The sequence below is a fragment of the Elephas maximus genome, chromosome 12 (assembly GCF_024166365.1).
Source record: "Elephas maximus indicus isolate mEleMax1 chromosome 12, mEleMax1 primary haplotype, whole genome shotgun sequence".
In the NCBI taxonomy this organism is placed as follows: Eukaryota; Metazoa; Chordata; class Mammalia; order Proboscidea; family Elephantidae; genus Elephas; species Elephas maximus.
In genome coordinates, this window is record NC_064830.1 from 100,123,634 (window position 1) to 100,150,174 (window position 26,541).

The 26,541-nt window shown below is 49.8% G+C and overlaps 1 long non-coding RNA gene and 1 other non-coding gene across 2 annotated transcripts; one reads left to right on the forward strand and one right to left on the reverse strand.

Annotated features, from left to right (window-relative positions):
* Positions 1 to 82: 82 nt before the first annotated feature.
* LOC126086636 (uncharacterized) lies at positions 83 to 23,810 on the forward strand. Its single transcript, XR_007519563.1, has 3 exons — positions 83 to 838; positions 7,274 to 7,442; positions 17,946 to 23,810. It is a non-coding gene; the product is annotated as an uncharacterized LOC126086636 (long non-coding RNA).
* LOC126087613 (U7 small nuclear RNA) lies at positions 6,855 to 6,916 on the reverse strand. The gene has a single exon (XR_007519793.1). It is a non-coding gene; the product is annotated as a U7 small nuclear RNA (small nuclear RNA).
* Positions 23,811 to 26,541: the final 2,731 nt, after the last annotated feature.

Consider the following 26,541-nt stretch of genomic DNA (forward strand, 5'->3'; position numbering starts at 1 on the left):
ACAGGGGACCCCAAGAGCAGTGTGCTGGGACCCAGACCAAGACTCCATCCAGGGGAGGAAAGAGATGTTGTAAGTAGTTGATACCCAACTTTCTTAAACAGCAGTTTTATTAGGTCCCGTAACAAGGAAGCCCACAAGTATAACAGCTTCAGGTACAGATGGATCCAAGACATACCTCTCTCAGTTTTACTTCCCTCTCTATTTGGCCCCATTCTGTCCTACAAACGTGGGTTTCCCCTATAAGGTGGTATTTGGCCAGCCTCAGATTTGCAGTGAACAAGGGGCAGTTCCACTAGGGGATGCTGGGAGAGTTGGTACTCAAAGGAATAATGCTGGACAGACACAGATGACTCTCAACCTATCCAGCTCTGCTCTAAGGGCAGGATTTAATCAGACCCAAGAATGACTGATGATGAGATTTAGCACATGACCTTGCCCAAGAGGCTAAACTTCTCACAGCACTTGTATTGGCCACAGATCTCACGCACCTTCTCAAATCCATCCTCCTCCCTCCTTTTCCCCTCCTTCCTCGGCTCCCTTTCTTCTCTTTCCTCCTTTCTCCTTCCCTTTCCCTTTCTTCTTGCCTTCATCCCCCCATCTTCTTTGTCTTCTCTTCTCTCTCTCTACCCTACCTATAGCAGGCCACCTTTCCAATTCCAGACTGAGATGAAATACCACACTGTGGGGCATAGGACCAGGCTTCCCCAGTGGCTGCCATGACATTGTATCTTCTGAAGACGGCCACCCAATTCTTTCCTTCTGCAATGTGACCCTGACCCATGGAGAGAGGGGAGCTGCATCTAATCGCCAGATGCAGTGGAAGACTGGGTCACAAAAGGTGATAGCACTTCAGCCTTCTTCACTGGGACACTCACCCTTGGAGCCCTAAGCCACCATGTTAGAAGTTTGAGTATCTGAAGCCACCATTGATGTAGGTGTTTCAACCAACACCTCCAGCTGAGGTCCCAGCCGACATAGACTCAGCCCTGGCTATTCAGTAGAGCACTTTGCAAACGTTATTTCTAACCTAGAATATCCTAGAAAATAACGTGTGATGGCCCCCTACTTTCTGGGTCTCTACCTTCCTCCAGGTGTCAGGGCCTGATTCACCTTTAGGTGCCCAGGGCCCAGGAAGGCAGTGCTCACGTCTGCTGTGTTTTGAGTGCCAGGCACTTTCCACTGAACCCTCTCAGTGCCCTGTGTCACCAGTGCAGAGCCCAGTGAAGCCAGGTTCTGAACAGACAATGGGGTTAGAACTTAATTCTGTCCATCCCCAGCCAACCTGCCCTCGCTAGTAGGGGTTGATTGAATGAATAAGGAAAGGAATGGGTATGGACTGAGTTCAGGTTCTGCTTCTGCCGCTCATTTGATGTGTGACTTTTGCAAGGTCACTTCCCTGCTCTGGGCCTCAGTTTACCTGTCTGTGAAGTGGGGCTTAACGTATCTCCCCCTTCCTGGGACCAAGTGAGAGGGTGTGTGTATTGAGTGCATTGTAGACACTCAGTAGACGGTGGCCGAGGCAATCTTTCTGAACACTAGCAGGAACCCCATGCCCAAGGGTGACCACCTCCTCCCTCCCACCACTAGTGGGGGGCTGGGCAGTGACTAGGTGCTCAGGAAAGGGTGGTTTCCCAACTAGTCCTATATGGGGCCACAATCAGCCCTGTCCCCAAGCCATTGGCTCAAGGTTTCTTTCTTTAATAATTTATTTTTGTTGTTGTTGAGAATATACACAATAGAACATACAACAGCTTCTACATGTGCAATTCAATGACATGGATTAAATTCTTTGAGTTGTGCAACCATTCTCACCCTCCTTTTCTGAGTTGTTCCTCCCCCATTAACATAAACATTGCCCCCTAAGGTTCCTATCTAATCTTTCCAGTTGCTGTTGTCAGTTTGATCCCATACAGATAGATCTTAAAAGAGCACAGTGCTTCAGGCAGATATTCTTTATTAGATAAGCTAAACTATTACTTGGTTTTGAGAAGACTTTAGGGGATACTTTTGGTTTAAGGTTTAAAGATTATCTCAAAGCAATAGTTTCAGGGGTTCGTCCAACCTTCATGGCTCCAGAAAGTCTGGATTCCATGAGAATTTGAAATTCTCCATCCCTCCCCCCCTTTTAATCAGGATCCTTCTAGAGAATCTTTGATCAAAACGTTCAGTAATAGTAGCCAGGCATCATCCAGTTCTTGTCTCATGGCAGAGGAGCCAGTTGTTCATGCAGGCAATGAGCCACACATTCCTTTTCCTGACTCTCCTTCCTCTGTTGCTCCAGGAGACTAGGGCCAAAGGTTTCTTGACAAGGACAGGACAGAGGCCAACCTTGGGCCCTTGTCCCTCTGTCTGTCCCAGCACTAGGACACAACTTGAACCCCCTTTCTCACAAAGGATGGGATCCTCCAGCCCTCCATGATGAAAAATGGGAGACTGAAGTCTCATGGTATAGGGTTAATGTTGGTGCCTGTGATGGTTAATTTTGTGTGTCAATTTGGCAAGGTTGTAGGGCCCAGTTATTTAAACAGATACTGATCAAGGCATTGCTGGGAAGGTATTAAATCTACTATCAGTTGACTTTAAGTAAAAGAGAGTACCCTGGGTAATGTGAGTGGGCCTCAGCTAATCAGTTGAGGGCAATAAGAGCAAAAACTGAGGTTTCCTGGAGAAAAATTATGCAGCATCAACTCCTGAGAGTTTCCAGTTAGCCTGAGGAATTTTAGACTTTCCAGCCCCATAGTCATGTGAGACAATTCCTTAAAATAAATCTATTTATAGAGATAGGGAGATATAGATAGATACAGATAAGGAGCCCTGGTGGCACAATGGTTAATCGTTGGCTGCTAATGGAAAGATCAAGATCAGGGTTTGAACCCACCAGTGGCTCCTCAGGACCAGGACCTGGAGATCTGCTGCCATAAAGATTACAGCCTAGGAAACCCTGTGGGACAGTTCTGCCCTGCCATACGGGGTTGCTATGTGTTGGAATCAACTCAATGGCACAACACAACAACAAGGTAAATACAGATATTCTACTAGTTTGGTGACATCTTTGCTTTTTAACACTTTAAAGAGGTCTTTTGCAGCAAATTTGCCCAATGCAATAGGTCATTTGATTTCTTGACTGCCTCTTCCATGAGTGTTGATTGTTGATACAAGTAAAATGAAATCCTTGACAACTTCAGTCTTTTCTCCATATATCATGATGTTGCTTCTTGATCCAGATGTGAAGATTTTTGTTTTCTTCATGTTGAGGTATAATCCATACTGACACAGTAGCTGCAACAATGGGCTCAAACAATGGCACAGGACCAGGTAACCACCTCGTTCTGTTATATATGGGGCCACTATGAGTAGGAACCGACTCAACGGCCCCGAACAGCACAACAACTAGTTCCGTTTCTCTGGTGACCCCTGACTGATACTGTGCCCTACCCACATCCACCCAGCACATATCATTCCCTTGTATACCAAAAGGAGGGCTTCCCACCATAAGCCCCTGCAACTCTGGGGAGCTTGTCTTGTCAAGTGCAAGGCAAGCCAGAAGGACTGGAAATTTAAGATTGTTGCACCCAAGCAACCCTCAACTAATGACTGACCCAAGTGGAGAAATACTCTACTTCCCTTGCCCATGTCCTCAGGGGCGGATTACTCAATAAACAAGGTAAGCAAGGACTCACCTGTGCTTACGTCCTAATCTCCTATGTTTTCCACCATACCTTCTTCACTGGGTAATCCAGTCCCTGTCAGGAACTGTAAATTTGCAAAGAGGCTTTGATTCTGTAGGAAGATGCTGTGGTGTTGGGAGAGAGACAGATGCCAGCCGTATCTAGAAGCAGAATCTTTGATGTGGTGAAAAACGTGAAATCATTCGCTATAGATGATCTGGTAAGCAAGGCAAGCACCGTGCTTACCTTGCCTATCGGCTAATCTGCCCCTGTACGTTCTACACTGTCTCCTGGAGTTCCCCAGCAGGACTGAGCCCCAGTTGCCCAGCGTGGTAATTCACCTAATGATACATCATGTTCTGCATTTTAATCAAAGATGCTTTATAAGAATTCTGATCAAAAGGGGGAAAAGGCAGAACAGAATTTCAAATTCTCATAGAATCCAGATTTTCTGGAGTCATGGAGGCTGGATGAATCCCCAAAACTATCACTCTAAGATAATCTTTAAACGAAAAGTATCCCCTGAAGTCTTCTCAAAACCAAACAGTAATTTAGCTTAACTCGTAAAGAATGCCTGCCTTGAGCATTGAGCCCTTTTAAGATCTATCTGTATGGGATCAAACTGACAACAGCAACTAGAAAGATTGGATAGGAACCTTAGCTGGCAATGACTTATGTTAATGGGGGAGGAACAACTCAGAAAAGGAGGGTGAGAATGTTGCACAACTTAAAGAATGTAATCCATGTCACTGGATTGTACATGTAGAAACTGTTGAAATGGTGTATATTCTGTTGTATATATTCTCAGCAACAAAAGTAAATTAAAAAAAAAAAAATACACCATGTTCTAGCTATATTTTTTCCGTATTTCACTCCCCCTGCTGGTGCTTCCTAAGGTCACCTCCCATGTAAACTACTTGCGCTTGAATCCTTGTTTTGGAAATCTGCTTCTGGGGGCACCTAGCCTGAGACATATGGCAGTGGCTCTCCCAACACCAGTCCAGTCTCTGCTCACCCCAGCCTCCAGCCATGCTGTCCTCTACAGAAGCCAGCAGAGCGAGAGGGACTCTCCACCCGAGAGAAGCCAACAGAGGCTCAACAAGGACCACCTCTGCTGAGGCCACCCAGCCCGCAGCCGGCAGGGCCAGGACTCAGACCGAAACCACGTGACGCAGAGTTCCTTCCACTCATCCTTTGCTGCTCTGAGTGTGGGGGTGATAGCATTTCTATGTTGGGGGCCTGTGTGCCCAGTTAGCTGCCTTGCCATTTCAAGGGAGGAGCGGTGGCTGGAGCCTGGGGGCTCTAAGAGTGGAGTCTTGTTATGCTGCAGAAATGGAGACCCAGACAAGGGAAGTGACTTGTCCAAGGTCACACAGCTGAATAGTGATAGAGGCAGGATTTGAACTCAACTCTTTCTGACCACGTTGTGTCTTTCCCATGCTCCCATCGCCTCTGTTATAACTGTCACCCCTACAAACCTATGAGGTCCTTTGCAAGACCAGACCATGCTCGATTATCACTTTCTTCCCCAGCCCCATGGCCAGCCCAGTAGACCCCAGTGAATGTCTGCTCAATGAATGAAAGAATGAAGTGGCATCCTTTTGGTAGGGTTTTCAAAGATGAATAGAAGTTTACTAGGTAGGAAGGCAGAGAGGGACATTCTGGGCTGAAGAAACAGCCTGTGCTAAGATGTGGAGGTAGCATGATGGGCCCGAATGGGAGGGAGCAGTGTGGAGGCCAGGCAGGGCCTCCCATCCTTAGGTGGCTGGTCACCCTTGGCCAGCACAGGCAGCAGTAGCCCTTGGCTGTCCATCTCAGCCCTGCTGACCTGCTCCTGTCCACAGGGAGCAGGGCCCCAGCACCTCCGCCCTCGAGACCCCAGCTCAGACGGTTTTAGGTATCTCTTTTCCCCTTCACACCTGGGTGGGTTGAGCAGTATTTATTTAAACTTTCAAGTTATTGGTGTTTTTGTTGAAAGCACAGGAATTACTCATGGTTGGTTTCAGTTCTTTTCTGGCCACCACCATGTCTTTGTATGCAAGGTACAAATTATACGTCAGCTCAATTCACCATCAATCAGAGGCTGCCAGCCCAGCATCAAGCAACAGAGGTTTGGAATGCTCTGGAAGCCAGCTCTGGCTAGAGGAGGCTAGGGTCTCAAATGGGTCATAGTCCTTGAAGTTGCTTGGGATGAGGAACCTGGGTGGGAAATAGGGAAGTGACCCAGGAACAAATCGCACCTCTGTCCCTTTCCCTCTGTGATCCTTGCCAGCGGAGCTAGCCACTCTGAGCTGTCTCCTCATCTGTAAAATGAGCACATAGAACTTTCCACATCACCATCTGCTGATGTTATCACCCATTGCCTGGGTGAGCCTGGACAAGCTGTGTGCCCTCTCTCGGCCCCAAGGGAAGAGCAACAGGGAGTGCTGAAGGAAATGAGAAACCAAAACATAGGGCCAGCCTCTGCTTAGCAAGCACATCTTCAGACCATCTGGCCTCCTGGGGTGTGGCATTTGAAAACATGGTCCTAAAATTCCTTGACACTCTTGCTATTGAAAGGTGGGTCTGTGTCTCCTCCCCTTGCTTCTGGTCTCCATGACTTCTTGACCAATAGAATGCGGCAGAAGTGACCGTGTGCCTTGTCCGGGCCAGGCCTCAAAGAACTGGCTACTTCTGGGCATTTCAGCCAATTGGCTTAGTATTGATTTCAATGGCTCTGTTCTACCTTCTACTCCAAACGTAGCGTCTGGTGTCTTAAAAGCTTGTGAGCGGCCACTCAAGGCAAGGCAATTGGTCTCTGTTTGCCTGGAGCACCAGAGGAAGAAGGAGAGTCAGAAGTAGGAGGAGGAGATGGAATGTGTAGCTAATTGCCACCGTGAACAACTGCCTCCTTTGTCATGAGACCAGAACTGGATGGTGCCTTGCTACCATTACCGAACATTTTGATCAAAGGTTCTATAGAAGAATCCTGATCAAAAGGGGAAAAAATGCAGAACAGAATTTCAAATTCTCATGGAATCCAGACTTTCTGGAGCCATGGAGGCTGGATGACCCCCCTCCCAAAACTATCACCCTGAGGAAACCTTTAAACCTTGAATCAAAACCATCCCCTGAAGTCATCTTTTTAAATTTTTGTTTGTTTGATTTTTCTTCCCCCATCCTTTTTTTTTTTTTTTTTCTATCCCTTAGGGTCTTCTGGAAAGAACTGGAAAACCTACTAGACAAATTCTAAAAGAGCTGTAACACACCTGAAGTCCCTTTAAACTAAATAATAGTTAGAAAAGAACATCTGCGTTAAGCATTACACTCTGTTAAAGAATTATCTGCATGTGATCAAATGACAGCAGCAACACAAAAGGATAGCCGAGAAGCTTAGGGGGGCAGTGAGTTTGTGTTAATGATGGTGAAATAGTTTGGAAAAGGTTGTCAAGAAAGGTGGCACAACTTGAAGGATGTAACCAATGTCACTGAATTATATATGTAGAAATTGTTAAAGTGGTGTATGTTTTGTGGTGTGTATTTTCAGCCCCCCCCCATTAATTAATTAAAAAAAAAATGGCACCGTCTGCTTTTTGTCTCTTGGGATGCTCACTCTTGGAACCCAGCCACTATGCTGCGAGTAAGCCCAAGCAGCCCAGAACCCTGGTCCAGAGCCCCAGCTGAGCTCCCAGTCAACAGCCTACACCAACTTCCCAGCCACATGAGTGCGCCATCTTGGAAGCGGATCCTCCAGCCCCAGCCAACTCACCCTAGCTGGTGCCATGGTGGGCAAAGGTGAGCTGTCCCTCCTGAGCTCTGCCCAAATTTCAGATCCATGAGCAAAATAAACAATGTTGCTTTTAAGCCACTAGTAGTGGGGTGGTTTGTTACGCAGCAATAGATAGCTAAAACATGGGTGTTATGAACTGAATTGTGTCCTCCCCAAAATAGGTGTTGTAAATCCTAAACCCCCATACCTGTGGATGTAATCGCACTTGGGAATAAGATTTTCTTTGTTATGCTAAGGAGACTACCTCAGTGTAGGGTGTGTCCTAAGCCAATCACCTTTGAGATATAAAAAGAACAAATTCGGCACAGAGAAGGAAACCGGAACATGAAGATCGCTAAGGAAATCAAGGGTCAGATGCTGAGAAAGAGACAAGGACCTTTCCCCAGAGCCTACAGAGAAAGACTTCCCCTAGAGCCAGCACCCTGAATTTGGACTTCTAGCCTCCTAAACTGTGAGAAAACGAATTTCTGTTCATTAAAGCCACCAACTTAGAGCCACCCACATATGGTATTTCTGTTATAGTAAAAAACAAAAACAAACATAGTGCTAAGAAACTAAGACAATGGGGTTCAGTAAAAGGATTTCTGGGGGTATGCTTCATAAAACTCCAATAGGACTATACCCCCATCTCGCACATTTCCTAGATTTGCCTGTGTGGAGACCACAGCAATGGTGTATTGGTAAATGTTTAACAAGTTCCCAGGGGTTGAGGAGGGGAGAACCCTGATTTGTAGCATTTGCCAATCTCCATGGTGTAAATACTCCTGAATTCAAGCTACCAACGTGACATCACTGAATGTAGACCTGGGGAGAGATGTTCAGTAGCACACCATCATATAGGATTTCTGCCTTGTTGTTCGGCGCTGTCAAGTTGATTCCTACTCATAGCGACCCTGTAGGACAACTGCCCTATAGGGTTTCCAAGGCTGTAATCTTTGCAGAAGCAGATCACCAGGTCTTTCTCCCACAGAGCCTCTAGGTGGGTTTAAGCTCCTAAACCATTGTGCCACCAGGGCGCCTTATTTCCACCTTAATGATACAATAAATGTAAACAACCTTCAGAGCACAGATAAAATAAGCAAAGTATAGTAAATAATTAAGAAATGATGAGTTTTGAGTATTTATTTATTTTTAATATATGGTGGTTCAGTGGTAGAATTCTTGCCTCCCATGTGCGAAACCCAGGTTCAGTTCCCAGCCAGCACACCTCGTGGATAGCCACCACCCATCCATCGCCGGAGGCCTGTGTGCTGCTATGATGGTGCACAGGTTTCAGCCGGGCTTCCGGGACTAAGATGCACTAGGAAGAAAGGCCTGGCGATCTACTTCCGAAAATCAGCCAACAGAAACCATGTGGATCACAATGGTCCAAAATCCGAAATCGATCTTGGGGCTGGTGCAGGACCAGGTGGCAATTCTTTCTATTGTGCGTGGGGTCGCCGTAAGTGGGATCAGGCAATATTTGCCCTTTTGTATCTGACTTCTTTTACCCGGCATGATGTTTTCAAGGTTCATCCGTGTTGTGGCATGCACGAGAACTTCATTTCCATCGTAGGTATGCACCATATTTTGTTTATCCATTCATCTGTTGGTGGACATTTAGGGTGTCCGTAGGGTCTTCAGTGGCTGATTTTTCAGCAGTAGATTGCCAGGCCTTTCTTCCAAGACACCTTCTTCCAAGGTGGACTTGGTTAGCAGCCAAGCACGTGAACTGTTTTCGCTGCCCAGGAACTGACTCTTTCCTGCATGAGACTTCAGTTTGGAGTCACACGGAATCCTTTTTTTTTTTTGATAATATTTTATTGTGTTTTTGGTGAATGACATTGGTTACATTCCTCTCAACGCATGACAGTCTCGTTATGTCTGTTTTGGGTGTCCCACTTCCAGTCATCTAGCTCCCTGACCCCTTACATTCTCATCTTTGTTTTAAAGTAATTATTGTTTGGTCTCATATAGATGATTTTATGAAGGAGCACAGTACTTATGGGTGATATTCGTTATATTTTGAGCCAATCTGTTATTTAGCTACCAGGTGACCTTGGGGGTTAGTTTCAGTTCAAGGTTTGAAGGGTATCTCAGGGCAATCATGTCAGGAAGTCCTCCAGTCTCAACCAGTCCAGTAGGTCTGGTTTTGTTTGTTTGTTTTTTAAGAAATTTGAGGTTTTGTTCCACATTTTTCTTCCATTCTGTCAGGGTCCATCTAGTCACCCAGAATCCATTCTCTGGAGAGTGTGCCACCAGAGGTGTGCCAGAGATGTGGATCAGACACCTGAGGCAGGAGGGGCAGGGCCCTGGTGTGAGAACCCCTTGACCTGTGCTGTGGAACATCACTGGGGTGGCAGCAGACCACTTCTGAAACAGTCTTGCGGTAACTGGGGCACTTTCTTGGCCGGGTGATTCTCAGAACACACCATAAGCTACTAATATCCTTGATGACATTTCTTTCCTCCTTAACCAAGCTGGAGTGGGTTCTTTGTCTACAACTGAGAACTCTGACTGATTCAGTCCCCCAGCGCCATCTCCTCTCCTGGCTGGCTGCCCAGGACTGTCACATAAGCTCCATGCCTTACACATAGGTGGCGGGTTATAACATTTCCCAAAGCAGGCCACAACAACATCGCCCAGCCTACTTACTTTGGACATGCTGTCCTGAGGGATCTGCCCCTGGAGAAGGACATCATGCTTGGTAAAGTAGAGGGTCAGCGAAAAAGAGGGGGGACTCTCAACGAGATGGACTGACAGGATGGACTTAGACACAGCAACAATTGTGAGGATGGTGCAGGACTGGGCAACATTTCGTTCTGTTACTCATGGGGCCGCTACGAGTCCGAGCCAACTCAAGGGCTCCTGCTTTTCTAGAATCTTGCCATTCCCCCAATCGAGAAGTGGGAGTCTATGTCTCCTTTCAAGTCGACTGGACGTGAGACTCACTTGTAACCAGTGGAATGTAGGAGAAGAAGTAACATTCTCATTGAAGGTCCAAATCTTGTGACTTCAGTTAAAAAAGCCTTCCGGATCTGAAAGCAAACAGCTCATAATAGGGAGATTCAAAGGCCTTGCTCAGTCTGGGAGCGGGGCTTTCGTGGGGTGGGAGGGTGTGGGTTGGGGCTGGGAGGGGCTAGCAACAGGGGTGGGGTGGGGTAAGGACAGTGGGAGAGCAGGAAAGGGGTGGCCGCCAGCTGCTGTCTGAGCTCCTCCCTCTACAAATGCCTTTTCCAGCTGCTACTAAAGCCTGTGACATTCCACCATTACTGCTCCACCCTGTGGCCTAAAGCTGTGGCCAGGGTAGGAGCCATGAGGTGCCACAGCCACGTGCTGGCTGGACACAGTCCAGATTGGCTGACTCACCTGGGGTAGGTCACCCTGCATTTCTGGGCCTCCTCAGTATCCCCATCTGCAAAATGAAGACAAGAAGGCGCCCGCCAGGCTGTCCACAGGAGTTGAGGGGATCCTAGGGCCCGTTCACACATGCAGCAAATAGCCCCAAGCACCTGCTCTGACCAGGAGCAATGGCTGGGCTGGGGGCCTAAAGCCAAGGTGGTAAGCAGGACCAATGTGTCCCTCCACCATGGGAGAAGAGACAAAGGACAAAAGCACTCCCAGCGGCTGGCGTGTCTACAGGGGCCTGACTCCTATAGCTGGCCATAAGCCCAAGCTCTCCCCGCCCAGCTCCCACCCTCTAAAAACCCCACAAGCCACCTACCACCCAGGAAGAGGCAGTGTCTCCCCTGAGAGCAGTGGTCAGGTAGGAGGGGCTGGTCAAGGCCAGGGGAAGCTAGATGCCCTTCTTCCCAATGAGGCCCATCGAGGCTGGCACCAGCTGGAAGTCATGGCCAAGCCAGGTGCAGACTGGATCCTTCAGGAGCCCAGCTGAGCCTCCCACATCATGTATCCCCAGGCACCCTCAGGCTCTCAGCTGGTTGTCCCAGGCTATTTGCCCTGTCTGCTCTCTGCTCTAGTGGTTAAGTGCTATGGCTGCTAACCACAGGGTCGGCAGTTCAAATCTGCCAGGGGCTCCTTGGAAACTCTATGGGGCAGTTCTACTCTGTCCTGTAGGGTCACTATGAGTTTCGTTTTTTGGTTTTTTGGGCCCTCCCCTCATCCCACCCGCACCCCTGCCCTCACCCCAGTCCAACCACACCTCTCAGCTTGCAGCTCCATCTGGTGGCGGAACTAGCCAGGCACAGGCATGTGGCCAGCTTCTAGACCCCCAGAACACTCACCTCTTATCCTTAAAAAAAAAAAAATCCTTAGGGGGACAGAATATGTCTGGGACAAGGAACAGCAGCTGATAGGGATGCTAGGTGGTGCCCTAGGCCCTGTGTCCATGATCCTGGGTTGGAGAGAGACCCCCAGACTGACCTTTCCACATGGCTTCCGGGATCAAAGCAAAGGCACAGCCTACATCTGAGGCCCCGCCCACCCTCAGCCCACACCCCCTGCCCTGGCTGCAGCCTCACCATGGGACCGACAGACCCCAGAACGCCTTGTGGCTGTTCCACCTCTAAGCTCTCACATGCATTGTTGCCTTGCCGGGAGCCCACCTTCTTGGTGGAAGAGCCTTACTTGCCATGGCCTGTCACTGCCCCCTACACACGCACACAGGCTTTCTCTGCGTGGGCCCAGGACAAAGACAGCAGGACTGCAGGGAGGCAGGGGACTGTCCTCTGTGATGGAATGTTCAGGCAATGAGACCTACTCAAAAATGCCACAGCCCTCAGAGAGGGGGTGAGCACCCTGTGGTTGGAAGCAACCAAGGACTGGCCAGGGGAGACAGGTGGCCAAGGAGGACCTCCAAGGGTGTTTATTCTATCCCCACCCCTCGAAGCCTTCTCTTTGCCAGGCGCTCAGAGGAGATGGTGGCCCCACAGACCCGCCCCAGCCCCTCTTCCCCAAGGGCTGCTGCCCAGGCTGGCCGCCTCTCCACCCAGGCCCACCTGCCCCTCCTCAGACTCCCATTCCCTGTGCTCCCCTCCCCAGGCTCATCTCCTAAGACCCAGCCTCCCAGATCTCATCTTGCTGTTCCCTCTGCCTGAAATGCTTTTCCCTACACACACCCTGACTTTTCCTGTCATCCTGCAAGGTCCAGCATGCCCTCAGAAGAGGGCAGTGGGGAGCCATGATGGAATAAGGAGGGAGGGGTGGCCAGGTCTACTCCGCTCTGGGAAGATACACACTGAGAAGCAAACGCTGTGGTGATTCATTAAGGAAATTGCTGAGGGAAGGGGCAGACAGAGCAGGGAGCAGAAGAAGCCAGGTGAGACTTCAGGCAGGTCCCAGCTGGCCCCACTGGGTGCCCTAGGGATATGTATTACAACTCAATGTGGCCTGCCACCTTGATGCCAGGGAGCCACATTTTCAACCCCTTACCTACTGGGTTGGTACCTCCAGGAGGAGAGGACCCTCGCAGGGACCTGGCCCCTGGCTCTGCCATACAGGCGCAGCAGCTGTGTAACCCCGGGCAGCCGTCAGTCCAAAGGTGAGAGCGTGAGCTGCAAGGAATGAGCCCACAGAGCCCGAACCAGGAATCTAAGGGGTCAGGCAGGGATAGGGTCCACTACAGGCACTTAGCATGTCAGCCGGATGATGTCACCCACGCTGCCACACCCCAACAGTATTCCATGCAAAGTGTCACCAACCATACCCAACTGCAGGACACAATGTCCATCCCTAACAAGGTCAGTCACTGTGGCATTTTCCAGAGGTGGCCTTCAGGCCCCCCCAGGCGACTATGCTGCCCACCACCCCCTGCCTCCAGGACTCTCCTGAGGGGACAGCTTTGACCCTGTCCCCTGGGCCACAATGGGTAGAGAGGTTCAGGGGTTCAGGGCCTGAGGTTCAGGGAGTGCAGGAGGTAGGGGGTGGGGGGTTCAGGGTGTGGAAGGGGATGCAGGGGTACCAGGGATGGAGGGGTGCAGGGGGTAGAGGAGTGCAGGGATGGAAGGGTACAAGCGTGGAGGGGTGCGGGGGTGCAGGGCATGGAGGGGGTGGAAGGGTGGAGGGGTGCAGAGATCCAGGGGTTGAACGGTGGAGGGGTATAGGGGTGGAGGGATGCAGGTGGTGCCGGTGCAGGGCATGGAGAAAGTGGAGAGGTGGAGGAGTGGAGGGAGCACGGGGGTGGAGGGGTCTAAGGGTGGAGGGGTGGAGACAGTGGATGGGTGGAGGGGGTAGAAGGGCGGAGGGGGTAGAAGGGTGGAGAGGTGCAGGGGTGGAGGGTAGAGCGGGTGGAGGGGTGCAGGGGTAGAGGGTAGAGTGGGTGGAGGGGTAGAGTGGGTGGAGGGGTGCAGGGGTGGAGGGGTGGAGGAGTTGAGGGGGTGCAAAGGGGTGAAGAGATGGAAGGGGTGGAGGAGTGGAAGGATGGAGGGGGTAGAGAAGGTGGAAGGGTAGAGGGATGGAGATGATGGAGGAGTTGAGGGGGTGGAAGTGTGGAGGGGTAGAAGCGTGGAAGGGAGGGGGGTGGAGGGGTGAGGGGGGTGGAACCATGGAGGGGTGGAGAGGGTGGAGAGGGTGGAGGGTAGAGGTGCTGCGGGGGTGCAGGGGTGGAGAAGTGGAGGGGGTGGAAATGTGAAGGGGTGGAGGAGGTGGAAGGGTAGAGGGGGTGCAGAGGTAGAGGGGGTGCTGGGGTGGAGGAGGTGCAGGGGTGGGGGTGGAGGGGTGGAAGGTTGGAGGGGATGCGGTGGGTGGAGGGTGCTGGGGCAGGCTGAGCTCTTGCAGGAATGTCTAACTTAAAAGGGGAGGCAAGCTGGCACCTTGGTGCCGTTTCCTCCTGGAGCAGGCTCATCCTTTCTGAGGATTTAAAAGAATCAAAGCTGCCAAGGAGGAGGCCTGCTCCTGGCCCCAGGCTATACCAGGTCCCATTTTAACTGGGACCATTTTTAGTCCTGAGCGGGAGGCTCCCCGAGGCTCTGGTATCTCCCTCAGCTCCGTAGGAGCAACAAGGGCCCGGCCTGTGCCAGGGGCTCCCCACCTCTCCTGCCGCCCAGTCTCAGGGGACGGGAACCCCACTGGCCAAGCTGGAGAGCTTTTCTTATACAGAAAGGGTTTTGTTTTAATTGTGATAAAAAACATATAACAAAAATTTTTGCCATTTAACCCCTTTTAAGGGTTTTTTTTTTTTTTTTTTTTTACCATTTAGTGACATTAATGACCTTCACCCTGGTGTGCAACCATCACCACTTTCCATTTCCAGAAGTTTCTCATCACCCCAAGCAGAAACTCAAAAACTGAAAAAACTGAATCCATTGCCGTGGAGGTTGTTTCCGACCCAGGGTGACCCCGTGTGTTACGACGCAGAACTGCCCTGTGGGGGTTTTGGCTGTAATCTTTCCAGAAGTCGATCGCCAGGCCTTCTGTTGCACCACTGGGTGGACTGAAATGCTAACCTTTAGGTTAGTAGTCAAGTGCTAACCATCTGTGCCACCCAGGGACTTAACAGAAACTCAATATCTCTTAAACAGTAACTCCCCAATCCCCGCCCCCTTCAAGTCCCTAGTAACTGTAGATCTATACATTTGCCTACTCTAGATATTTCATGTAAGCGGGATCCTACCATCTTTGTCCTTTTGTGACCGACTTCACTCAGCTTCATGTTTTCCAGGTTCATCCATGCTGTAGCATGTATCAGAACATCATTTCTTTTTCATGGCTGAATAATACTCCACTGCATGGAGAGAACACATTTTGTTTGTCCCTTCATCCGTTGATGGACACTTGGGTTATTCGCTCTCAGAAGGGGCGTGGCACAGCTGCATCCAACGGGCAGGTCCACAAACGCTTAGAAAGTTGCTTGTCACCTTCCCCATTGTAGCGCTCTGAAGAGTATCTCAATGTCATGGATTGAATTGTGTCCTCCCAAAATATGTGTCAACTTGACTAGGCCATGATTCCCAGTATTGTGTGGTTGTCCTCCATTTTGTGATCTGATGTGATTTTCCTGCTTATAAATCCTAATCTCTGCCTGAGGTTAATGAGGCAAGACTGTCGTGGTTGTTAGGTCCTGTCGTGTCGGTTCTGACTCATAGCAACTCTATGCACAACAGAGCGAAACACTGCCCAGCCCTGCGCCATCCTCACAATCGTTACTGTGCCTGAGCTCATTGTTGCAGCCACTGTGTCAGTCCATCTCGTTGGGGTTGTGATAGAGTGATAGTGCCAGTGGACATGTGTGCAAGGGTGTGTCAGTATGTGTGCTGGTAAGCATGTGTGCAAGGCTGTGTGTTCTGTGTGCCAGTGCACGTGTGTGCACATGTGTGCCCCATGTGTGCCATGCACATGTGTGCAGTGGTATGTAAATGTGTGTAGGTAAATGTGTAGGCAAGAGTGTGTGCCCTGTGTTGTCGTGCATGTGTGTGTGAGGATGTGGACCCTGTGTGCTGGTACACATAAGGGTGCGAGGGCATGGGCTCTGTGTGTGACATGCACATGTCTGAGTGTGTGTGCCATGCAGGTGTGTGAGGGTGTGTGCCGTGCATGTGTGTGAGGGTGTTTGCTGTGCACGTGTGTGAGGGTGTGTGCCATGCATGTGTATGAGGGTGTGTGCTGTCCACATGTGTGAGGGTGTGTACCATGCATGTGAGGGTGTGTGCTGTGCACGTGTGTGAGTGTGTCCCATGCATGTGAGGGTGTGCGTTGTGCACGTGTGCGAGCGTGTGTGCAGTACACATGTGTGAGGGTGTGTGCCGTACACGTGCGAGAGTGTGTGCCGTGCACGTGTGTGAGGGTGTGTGCTGTGCACATGTGTGAGGGTGTGTACCCTGGTGGCCCTTGCTTCCTGGGTCGAAGTGCTTTCTGGCCCAGAGATTCTTCAGAGCCTGGGGGGAAGACCAGAGCAGCACTCCTATCAGCTCCTGCTCTGGGCAAGCCCCATGCCTCCCTTCTTGGCCCAGTGTTGCAGAAGGTGATACTGAGGCTCAGGGAGGTTAGGTCCTTGCCCAAGAACTCACAGAAGATCCTGGAGCCTGGACTCTCACCAGACCTACTGAGGAGAGAAACCCCCCTAGGGTTCTGCCCCAGTCAAATGCCCACCACGGTCCTCCCAGGGGTCCTTCTGCCCTCAGCTATGTGCTGGGTGGAGGGGCTGCTGCCCCAGGCTCCCAGCAGCAGGCATTCTGAGGGCCCTCTGGGCCTGGCAGGACTGGACGGTCCCTCCTGGCAAAGTTGGAGGAGGCCCCAGGAGACGGGCCCTGTGGGCACCACCCCATCCCCATCCCCACCCCATTCTGTAGGCTCTGATGACCCCTGCTGGCCACATGTCCCACCACCATGGAAACCCTGGCTGGGCCTCCCAGGCCCCCAATGAGGAAAGGATGGGCTGGGGGTGTCCTGGCCGATGGTGAGGGTGTCAGGGCACAGCGGGACCACCAGCGGTGACACACCTCTTCTAAAACACTCTCCCATGGCTCCCATTAAGCACCCCAGACCTCCCCTCCCTCCCCTCACCCCACACGCTTGACCCTCAACCCACACCTGCCTCCCTCTTCAGCCGCTCCCCCAGCCCTGCACCTCTGCTCCAGGCCTCTGGGGCTCCCATCTCAGGCACAGAGACATCCCCACGGGACCCCAGACCGGAAGCCACCTCCGTCCCCTGCCCCACTTGCTCCTCTAGGTCCGGCCTCTTCTGTCACTCCAGCGTGTATCCACTCAACTCCAGCTCCTCTCCACACCTCCGTCTGGTCCTCTCATAGCCCAGGCAGCTCCAGGTCCGCACCACTCTGTCACCCAGCTGTGCCACCTCGGTCCCCCTGAGCCTCCACACCCTTGTCGCGTGTGCGTGTCTGCGTGTGTGTGTGTGTTGTGTGTTTTACTATTTTTTATTGCAATAAAATGTATATAACCTCAAATTTGCCATTTTAAGTGTACGTACAATTCAGTGGCGTTGATTACATTCACCACGTTGGGCAACAACCACCACCATCTCTTTCCAAAACTTTTCATCCCCCCAAACAGAAACTCAGTAGCCCTCCCTCTGCTCCCCCTGGCCCCTAGTAACCACTGATCTATTTTCTGTCCCCATACGCTTGCCTATTCCAGATATTTCATGTAAGTGGGGTCACACACTATTCGTCCTTTTGTGTCTGACTTACTTCATGCAGCATGACGGTTTCAGGGTCCATCCATGTGGTAGCGTGGATCAGAACTTCATTCCTCTTTATGGCTGAGTAATATTCCATGGTGTGGATTTAAGACCACATTTTGTGTAGCCATTCGTCTATTGATGGACATATGAGTCATTTCCACCTTTTGTCTATTGTGAACATTCATGTACATGTTTTCTGTTGGCATCCCTGTTTTTAAGTCTCTTGGGTAGCTGGGTCATAGGATAATTCGATGTTGAACTTTTTTCAGAAGGGTCATAATTTTCCATCATCGAAGCAATAGCAAAGCACTAAGCGCTGTGCTAGACCCTGGCAGATGGTGGAGAGTAAGATCTCTTCTCCATCTCCTCACCAGTTGTTTGGATTTTGCTTGGGCTTGGTTGTCACCATCGGCTCTGCATTCATTTCCTGCAGCTGCCACCAACGAAGTACCACAGAGAGTCACAGAGCCACACAGAGGGAAGAAGCTCACACGAAGACGGAGGCAGTGGCTGGAGTGATGCTGCCACAAGGTGAGGAAAGCCTGGGGCCACCAGAAGCCAGCAGAGACAAGGAGGGATCCTCCCCTAGAGCCTACGGAGGAAGCCTGGCCCTGCTGACACCCTGAATTTAGACTCCTGGCCTCCAGAACTGTGAGACAATACATTTCTGTCACTATTTCCAAATAAGGTCACCTTCTGAGGTCCCAGGGGGACAGGAATTGTTGGAAGACACTATTCAGCCAGAACAGTCTCCAATCTGAGATGGATTCTTTTACCTCTAATCTGAGATGGATTATTTTACTTATTTATTTATTTGGCAGGCATTTTCTTAAGCCCTGTGCCCAACTCATAAACCATGTGCCCATCTCATAAGGATTAGCTCAGTTAATCTATAAATCCATTTAACTGGCTCCATGCCAGCCTCCGAGTGTCCCAAACTCTGAAAGCAAAAGGGTGAGTCAGCTGCTCAGCCCAGTCCTCTGCCTCCCTGCATGCCCGCTCCCTCCAGGGAACAGTGACAGCCACAGCTCAGCACCTCGAGCTGTTTCAGGTCTCTCAACAACCCTTTGATGGCACAGCTGTGATCCCACTTTACAGATGAGAAACCTGAGGTTAGGGCACTGGGCTGCCTGCCTGGCCACACAGGCCAACCTGTGTGTTAATGTCAGCGAAGTTTTTTTTTTTTTTTTCTTCTCAGTTTTTAGAGAAAAACAGCCTTAATCGAGTGTTACTATTTTCCTTCCTCGCCTCAGTCTCTACCTTGGGTGGCCATTTGGAGACCGCTGGGCTAATATCAGATCAAAGCCAGTTAAGTGTCTGTCTGCCCCCCTGGACTGTGATTTCCGTGAGGAAGGGAGGGAGGAAAGGAATTACTCATCAAATGAATGGAAACCAGACTAGTTGCAATCAAGTCAACTGCGACTCACAGTGACCTCATGTGTGTCAGGGTAGAACTGCACTCCACAGGGTTTTCAATGACTGATCTTTCAGGAGTAGATTGCCAGGCCTTTCTTTCAAGGCACCTCCTCTGAATGGACTCAATCCTCCAAGTGTTTGGTTTGCACCACCCAGGGACTCTGAACGAATGAAAGGGATCTCTTTTACAGATGTGGCATTCGAGACTCAGCGAGATTAAGGCAGTTGCCCAAGGAAAGTAAGGGGTGGACCCCAGGGGCAGGGGCAGGGCCCTGCTCTCCACCCCAACGGCCCTGGCAGCACCCGATTGCACAGTGGAGGACTCACTGATGGAGAGAGTTGCCCAGCAGGGACACCAAAAGATGAAGGGGGCCTCCCTCACAACAGGCCAGCCCCTCATCAGCTCAGATGCTCACGGACACTCCCCACACTGCAAATGAGAGATATAAACCTCTTGAGAGCTGGTTTCAGGCACTGCTGCTCTGGAGTTTCTGTCTCTCACTGCAAACCTGAATACCAAAGAACGGAGTGGGTTTTTTTATTTCACCCTTCAAACAACCCTGGAAAGCAAGTGCTTCAATTTCTACCTCACAGTCGAGGAAACTGAGGATTGGAGAGGGCGGCATTCTAAGAAAAGGCTGGAGCCCACCTTCCATGCCTTCACTGTGGAGGAATTTTTCTGGAAAGTTAACCTGGTCTGGAAACTCTAACAAAGAGGCTCCGATAGTCCCCCTGCCTTGGGGAGCACTTTCAGGGGTACAGGCTTGAGGAGAACTCTTGGGGACCACTCTCAGGGATGCAGTCTCAGGGAGCATTCTTGGGACGCAGTCTCGGGGAGCACTCCAAACAGGTCCGTCCTTTCAAGGAGCACACAGACTTGCAGCAAACAGTCAGAGAACTGCTCGTCAGATCCACAATAGTCATTACACTTGTATATTAGAAAAGAAAATTAGTGAAATTTGTGTCCTCCCCAAAATCCAATCTGTCCCTCTCCTTTTCTGCAGCAGCCATGTGGTTTGAGTGGATCCTGACTGGTCTAACCAAATCAGGGTATTCCCATACTCCTGGTCACAGCAATTGGTTCAGGGGTAGGAATAAACAAGGAGCCCCCTAGTCCAGCTAGTAGGTATCCTAAATTGAGTCCTTAGAGACACTGCTGAGCTGCTGGATCAGCCCTGACCTGAAGCCTACATAACCCTACCATTGCATTTTTCCATTACAATAGATTCCCTTTATTGTCAAGCTGTTTTGAGTAAGGGTTTATGTTATTTGCTACCAGCCCCATTCTGGCTGATACAGGGGGCTGGGACTGAGTTTCCTACAGAGACTCAGTGTAACAATGAGGCCACCTCAGAAGCCAGACAGAGCAGTTTCTTAAACCAGGGAATGACTCTCCAATGTCAGGGAGGACCAAGCTAGAGTTTAAGAAGCAACAGAAAGTCTGGGAAATGTGGTCCTTGGGCAGCCAAGGCCTGCAATGGCCGGAACGGGCCCCATTGGCAGGGGAGTGAGGAAGAGGGGGTGGGAGGGAGGAGGTGGCCGGCTGGGATTGGAGTCCAGGCCCATTGCTCACCAGATCCCCAGGCCCACACTCCTCCAGCTGCTGCTCCAGAGGCTGTGCCTGGCTGGCCCACACCCACGGCTTGCTTGCTTTGGAGAGAAGGCCAGGTGCCACCACCAGGCCTGGTCCAACTCTCAGCGGGTTCGCTGCCAGCTTCCTCACCACCCGAGCTGAGCTGGAAAGTTGCCCGCAAGTTGAAAGAGATTTCTTTCCAGCAGACATCGCTCCGACAGATCCGAGCCTTATCTTTGCCTTCCAGAAAGAGTGCTGTTCATTTCACTTCCTAAAAAAACCCCTAAACCACCAACTGCAGAACAGGTGGGGCCGCTTCAGGATTTGGCTGGAGTTTGTCTGGGAGCTGATAAGAAGCAGCCTGGGGCCCAGCGACACAGTGGGGAATGGTGGGGGTACGCTCAGTGTTTCCGGGGCGTCCCCTGATGCTTCCCTAGAAAACAGCCAGACACAGCATGCTGAGGGTCCCCAAGGCCTGTCTCTCACTACAGGGGTTTTCACCCAGGCGTATTTGGGGCTGCGATGGAGGGGAGCAGGAGAGAAGAGCCTGCCTGGGCAGAGAGGGTGAACCATCTTCGCTGAGCCAAAATGCCAGAGCTGACTGCCCCTGGGAGCAACTAGAGAGCTCTCTGAGCACATGCCTCTGACCTGGAGCCCCACATACTGGTGGCAGTCCCCAGGAGACATTCCAGAGACAGGTCTGCAGACGTGTGCCACAGGGCTCTGGCCTTGGCCCAGCCCTGACTTCTGTACCCTTGCGCCAATGATTGATTCATTAGCGGACTCCAAGGCACACCTGGCGCACCTCCGCAGACCTGTCTCCAGAATGTCAGTGATCCAAAAGCTGCAAGAGACAAGAACGTTGCATTTCACCTCCACCACCCCCAACAAAGCAAAACCAAACCCAGCAGCACATTCAATGTGGCGTGGGTACCTACAGCTATGGCCCTGGGTCCCTGTGAAAGTGGCAGTCAGCTGGCTAAACATGGGGCCAATGATAGCACCCTATCATAGGTTGCGGGGGTTAAGTGAGTTCATATAAGGAGAGGGCCTAAGACAGTGCCTGACACACACAATCCTGAACTATATCTAACATAAAGTTTGCCATTGTTAGCATTTTTAAGCATACAATTCAACGGCATTAATTACATTCTCCGTGTTGGGCAACTAGAACCATCATCTCTTTTCAAAATTTTTCCATCCCCACAAACAGAAACTCTGCCCCTTAAGCAATAACTCCTACTTCCTCCCTCCCCCCGTCCCTTGGTAACCTCTAACCTACTCTGTCTTTCTATGCATTTGTCTATTCTAAATATCACTTATAAGTGGGATCATACAATACTTGTCCTTTTGCCACTGACTGATTTCGCTCAACAGGATGTTTACAGTGTTGGCCCATGCCATAGCATGGGTCAGAACTTCATTTCTCTTCATAGCTGAGTAATACTCCATTGTATGGGTAGACCTCATCTTGTTTACCCATTCATCTGTTGATGGGCACCTGGGTTGTGTCCACCTTTGGGCTCCTATGAGAATAGCGCTTCTGTGAACGTTGGTGCATACTTTTTTTTTTTTTTTTTACTTGTGCTTTAGGTGAAAGTTTACAGCTTAGGTTCAATTCTCATACAAAAGTTTATACACATATTGTTATGTGACCCTAGCTGCAATCCCGATAATGTGAGAGCACACCCCTTCTTTCCACCCCCGGTTTCTCGTGTCCATTCAACCAGCTTCTACCCCTTTCTACCTTCTCGTCTTGTGTCTGGACAGGAGCTGCCCATTTAGTCTTGTGTATCTGTTTGAACTAAGAAGTACACTCTTTGCAAGTATTATTTTCTGTTCTATAGTCCAATCTAATCTTTGTCTGAAGAGTTGGCTTTGGGAATGGCTTTAGTTCTGGGTTCATAGAGTCTGGGTGCCATGTCTTCTGGGTTTCTCTAGTCTCCATTAGACCATTAAGTCTGGTCTTTTTAACTGAATTTGAGCTCTGCACCACACTTTTCTCCTGCTCCATCGGGGACTCTCTGTTGTGTTCCCTGTCAGGGTGGTCCTTGTTGGTAGCTGGGCACCATCTAGTTCTTCTGGTCTCAGGCTGATGGAGTCTCTGGTTTATGTGGCCCTTTTTTCTCCTAGGCTAATGTTTTCCTTGTGTCTTCAGTGTTCCTCATTTTCCTTTGCTCCAGGTGGGTTGGGACCAACTGATGCATCTTAGATGGCCGCTCACAAGTTTTTAAGACCCCAGACACCACTCACCAAAGCGGGATGCAGAACATTTTCTTAATAAACTTTGTTATGCCACTGGACCTAGATGTCTCCCAAAACCATGGTCCCCAGACCCCTGCCCCTGCTACTCTGTCCCTCGAAGTTTTTGGCTGTGTTCAGGAAATTTCTTAGCTTTTGGTTTTGTCCAGTTGGGTGCACACGTTTTTATGTTGACATGTTTTCAGTTCTCTTGGGTACATATCTAGGGGTGGCCTTCCAGCCAACATCTTGACCACAACCTCATGAGAGGCCTTAAGCCAGAACCACCCAGCTAAGCTGCTCCTGGGCTCCTGACCCCCAGAAACTGTGGGGATAATAGAGGCTGTTTTTGTTTTGCTGTTGTTTTAAAGTACTAAGTTTTGAGTAATTTGTTCAGCAGCACTAGTTAATGACAATACAATTCCACCATTCAGCAGGGGCTGCTGTGTACCAGGCCCAGGGTGAATACTCAGCATGTTACCTCTGTGGTCACCCAATTCTGGGAGGTAGGTGCTGTTATGACCTTTATTCTGCAGGTGGGGAAACTGAGGCTCAGAGAGGAGGACCGATAGCCTAGGTGGCACAGGTGGTGAATGATGGTGGAGTGGTGATGGGGACAGTACCTGACATCTAGTTGGTGCTCAGTAAGTGTTGACAGAATGAATGAAAACAGGGCACCCTGGGCTTATAATGAATCCATGATTGCACTTTTCTTTCTGTGTTCCGCAAAAAGAGGTTTAAAACTCAGAGTCAGTTTCTTTGCTTAAAAAAGAAGTAGGGGACCCAGCAGGCCAGCCAGCCCTCCTGGGGGGCACACAGGAAAACAGTAGGAGCTTCAGTGCCCGAGAGGCCATGGGAGTGGGCTGCTGGATCATGAGTGGGGCCCAGCACTCATGATGTTGGGGGACATCTAGGTCAATTGGCATAACAAAGATTATTAAGAAAATGTTCTGGATCCCACTTTGGTGAGTGATGTCTAGGGTTTTAAAAGCTAGCAAGCGGCCATTTAAGATGCATCGTTTGGTCCCAACCCACCTGGAACAAAGGAAAATGAAGAACACCAAAGACAGAGGAAAATATTACCCTAAGAGACAGAAAGGGCCACATAAACTAGAGACTCCATCAGCCTGAGACCAGAAGAACTAGATGGTGCCCAGCTACCACCAATGACCACCCTGACAGGGAACACAACAGAGAGTCCCCGATGGAGCAGGAGAAAAGTGTGCTGCAGAGCTCAGACTGAGGCTCTCGAAGGACGAGGGGTAAGGCCCACCAAGGAGGCAGGCTACACCAAGGAGGTAGATGTTATTCTAAGGGTGAGATCTTCCCAGGGCCCCTGTCCAGACAGGTGTGTATACAGATACTACATACATAAATATTTATATCTATACCTATATCTATACCTATATCTATGTATAAGCTCAGCTACTAGCTGGAAGGTTGATGGTTCAAACCCACCCAGAGGCACCTTGGAAGAAAGGCCTGGCAGTCTGCTTCCAAAAGGTCACAGCCATTGAAAACCCCGTGGAGCAGTTCTACTCTGACACAATGGGGTCACCATAAATCAAGTTGACTTGACTGCAAAGGGTTAACAGATGTGTGTGTGTGTGTGTGTGTGAGTGTGTGTCTTATATATGAGTGTATTTTATATACGTGTGTATTTTTTATGTGTGTTTTATACATGTGTGTATTTTATATACATATGTGTGTGTATGTATATATATTTTTAATGGGCTGTAGAGGGGAAAATCCGTTTCTACTTCAAAACAGACTGCTGTGCCAAAATGGCAAATGCGTCAATGACTAATGGTGTCCCCGCCCCAGTTCCTGTAAGCAAATGTGTTTGTATGGGATTTGAAGTCCTTGCAGAAGGGCCCAGCTCTCTCCCGCCCAGGGCACTAATTTGATGGCGGAGGCCCAGTTGCAGGGCCCTCGCTCCTCCGGGAGCCCTGTCTGGCCTCGCCCCTTGCAGCCCCGGCCCTGTCAGCACCTCCGAAGCGTTTGTTCTGCGGCTGCAGCGGCTTTTCCTTCTCCCTCTCTCCCTCGCCGTGTTTTTTCTTTTCTTTGGAAGCAGCACTATTCTGAGATAATAGTGCTTCTGGGAGACAGGACTCAGAGGCTTGTTTGTTCAAAGACAGTGTTTTTCCTCCACACACAAGTGCTGTGTGTCGGCTGTAAGCCGCCCCTCTTCTGCTTCTGGTCTCCCGCCTACCTTTCTTCTGGCTTCTGTCCCCATGCTCACCCCAGTTGAGGGCGGGGCAGGGGACACTGGCTCAAGGAAGGGCCCCCAATTTGTGTGCTCCACAGGGGGAGTCTGATTTAGGCTGCAGCCAGAGCTGGGGGACACTCAGCTCAGAGGAGGGCATGAAGAGTGAGGGCAATAGCTCATACTTATTGAGCACCTACTGTGTACCAGGCACCGGCCTGGGCACTCCCTCCACTTGACTGCTTTTTTGTTTAATTTATTTTTGTTGTTGTTGTTGTTGAGAAATACACCAATTCAACCATTTCTATTGTACAATTCAGTGTCACTGATTACATTCTTCGAGTCGTGCAACCATTCTCACCCTCTTTTTCCAAGTTGTTCTTCCTCCATTTACATAAACTCACTGCCTTCTAAGGTTCCTCTCTACTTTTCTGAGTTGCTGTTGTCAATTTGACCCCATATAAATACATTTTATAAGAACACAATGCTAAAAAAAGACTTTCTTTACTAATTAATCTATTGTTTCATTTAAAGAAGACTTCAGGGGATATTTTTGGTTTAAGGTTTAAAGATTATTTCAGGGCAATAGTTTCAGGGGTTCATCCAGCCTCCATGATTCCAGAAAGTCTGGATCCCGTAAGAATTTGAAATTCTGTTCTGCATCCCCCCGCCCCGCTTTGATCAAGATTCTTCCATAAAATCTTCAATAAAAACTTTCAGTAATGGTAGCCGGGCACCATCCAGTTCTTCTGTTCTCATGGCAAAGGAAGCGGTTGTTATGGAGGCAATTTGCCACACATTTCAAATCCTCCTTCTATTCTTGACTGTCCTTTCTCTGTTGCCCCAGGTGAATAGAGACCAATCGTTGTACCTTGGATAGGTGCTTGGAAGCTTTTAAGACCCCAGGCATTACAGAATGAACTAGAAGGTAGAACAGAAGCTCTAAACACGTTATTAGGTCAATTAACTGGGATGTCCCATGAAATCATGACCCTAAACCTCCAAAACAAGGAACCAAATCCCATGAGGTGTTTGGTTGTACCTAAGCAGCCTCAGAAGCTGTTCTTTTTTGTTGTTATAAATAGATCTATCACAAAACATTTGCCAATTGCACTTAATCCTCACAATGGCCTGTGAGGTGGGTCCACCTTCACCCCATTTTATGGATGAAGAAACAAAGTTCTTGAAAGTGAGACTGCCAGTCCTTACAAAACTTTATACCAGATAGGGAGAGATTTCTGCAGGCCAAAAACCTGGTGTCAGCTTGAAGAAGTTACAGAAGAGACCTCCGCCCCTACACTGTCATAAAGAATCATGAGTATGAAATCTCTCGGGGGGGATTGAGACAGACAGGGTTAACTGTGCTGGTGGAACAAAAGAGCTGTTAAAAGACTACCATCTATAAGTTGGGTAAACAGGAAGCACACCCTGTCAACATGAGATAAGGTTGAAACAACCTGTGAATTACTATCTCCTTCTTAGTGTCTTTCTAGTCCCTTCCCACTTTACAGGCTCCACATGATCAGAAGAACAAAGTGTGACCGCTGTTTAATCTTCCTCACCCCTCCGAAGATGGCGATGTAGTGCCGAAGA